Below are 1859 nucleotides of genomic sequence, written 5' to 3'. Positions count from 1 at the left end.
GCCCAGGCTGGAGTGCAGTGGCCGGATCTCAGCTCACTGCAAGCTCCGCCTCCCGGGTTTACGCCATTCTCCGAGCAGCAGAATATTGATAACTATTGAAACTGAATGATAGGTACATGGGAGTTCATATGTAATTATCTCTAATTTTGTAAATGCAGTATCTAAAATTTTCCATAATAAGGTTTTCTTTGTTTTATTTTTAAATCAGAGGACTCAAATTTCAAGACTAGAAGCTGAGCAATATACAAGGTGTGGTTGAGACAAATAATTTCAACAAGTAAATCAGACTTAGATTATGTATGAAATATAAAGTCTCAGAAAAAGAGCTTCAGGCTCAGAAATGTCTAGCAAGTAATGAGGAAAATTTTGAAGTAAAAACCAGAAAAAAAGCCTAGCAAAGTAATCAAAGAAGTTATATTTATGCTGAAGGAATAAAAAGTAAAGAAAATTAGTGCCTACAGCTCTTTAGTTTTTATTTATTTGACCTCTTCAGATTTATGTATACAAATTTTGTGAGGTTTTCTTTTTTATTGAGATAAAGTCTTGCTCTGTCACCAAGGCTGGAGTGCAGTGACGCGATCATGGCTCACCACAACTTTGACCCCTTGGGTCCAAGGGATCCTCCCACCTCAGACACCACAGTAGGTGGGACCACAGGCACACACCATCATGCCCAGCTTATTTGTTTTTATATTTTATAGAAATGAAGTTTTTCCATGTTGCCCAGGCTGGTCTCAAACTCCTGGGCTCAAATGATTCTCTTGCCTTGGCATCCCAAAGTGCTGAGATTATAGGTATGAGCCACCATACCCACCCAAAGTTTTTAATACTATTTTCTTTCTTTTTTTCTTTTCTTTTTCTTTCTTTTTTTTTTTTTTTGAGACAATTTTGCTCTTGTTGCCCAGGCTGGAGTGCAATGATGCAATCTCAGCTCAATGCAACCTCCACCTCCTGGGTTCAAATGATTCTCCTCCCTCAGCCTCCTGAGTAACTGGGATTACAGGTATGTGCCACCATGCCTGACTAATTTTGTATTTTTAGGAGCGATGGGTTCCACTATATTGACCAGGCTGGTCTTGAGCTCCTGACCTCAGGTGATCTGCCCGCCTCCGCCTCCCAAAGTGCTGGGATTACAGGCATGATCCACTGCGCCCAGACTTAATACTATTTTCGAAATAAAAGTAAATTGTTCTCCATATTACATGAATTGAATATATCTAATCTAAAACATGAGTCTAAATCACTGTACATTAAGACTTTCAAATTTGTCCAGTTCATAAAAATGTTCTCTGCAGTCTGTACTGTTTTATTGTTTAGAGGTTGCTGAGAGACTATAGCCTTCTTTTCTTGTGATTTAAGCGTAAAAATACATCGCCTATCAACTAAATGATTGCAAATATCCCTCCATCCTTAAAAACATTACAAAGATCAGACCGGGTGCAGTGTCTCATGCCTGTAATCCCAGCACTTCAGGAGGCCGAGGGGGTCAGATCAGCTGACATCAGGAGTTCAAGACCAGCCTGACCAATATGGTGAAACCCTGTCTCTCTACTAAAATACAAAAATTAGCTGGGCATGCCTGTAGTCTCAGCTGCTTGGGAGGCTGAGGCAGGACAATTGCTTGAACCCAGAAGGTAGAGATTGCAGTGAGCAGAGATCGCGCCGCTGCACTCCAGCCTGTGTGACAGAGTGAGACTCCGTCTCAAAAAAAAAAAAAAAAAGAAATGTATTTTGGGCCTGTCTCTTATACACATCTAGATGTGTCAAAGTGCTGGGATTACAGGTGTGAGCCACCGCTCCCACCCTGTTTGGGGTGAAGTTTTGTTTTGTTTTGTTTTGTTTTGTTTTGTTTTGTTTTT

This window comes from Mandrillus leucophaeus, unplaced genomic scaffold (assembly GCF_000951045.1).
Source record: "Mandrillus leucophaeus isolate KB7577 unplaced genomic scaffold, Mleu.le_1.0 Scaffold17, whole genome shotgun sequence".
In the NCBI taxonomy this organism is placed as follows: Eukaryota; Metazoa; Chordata; class Mammalia; order Primates; family Cercopithecidae; genus Mandrillus; species Mandrillus leucophaeus.
This window is presented reverse-complemented; position numbering follows the sequence as displayed.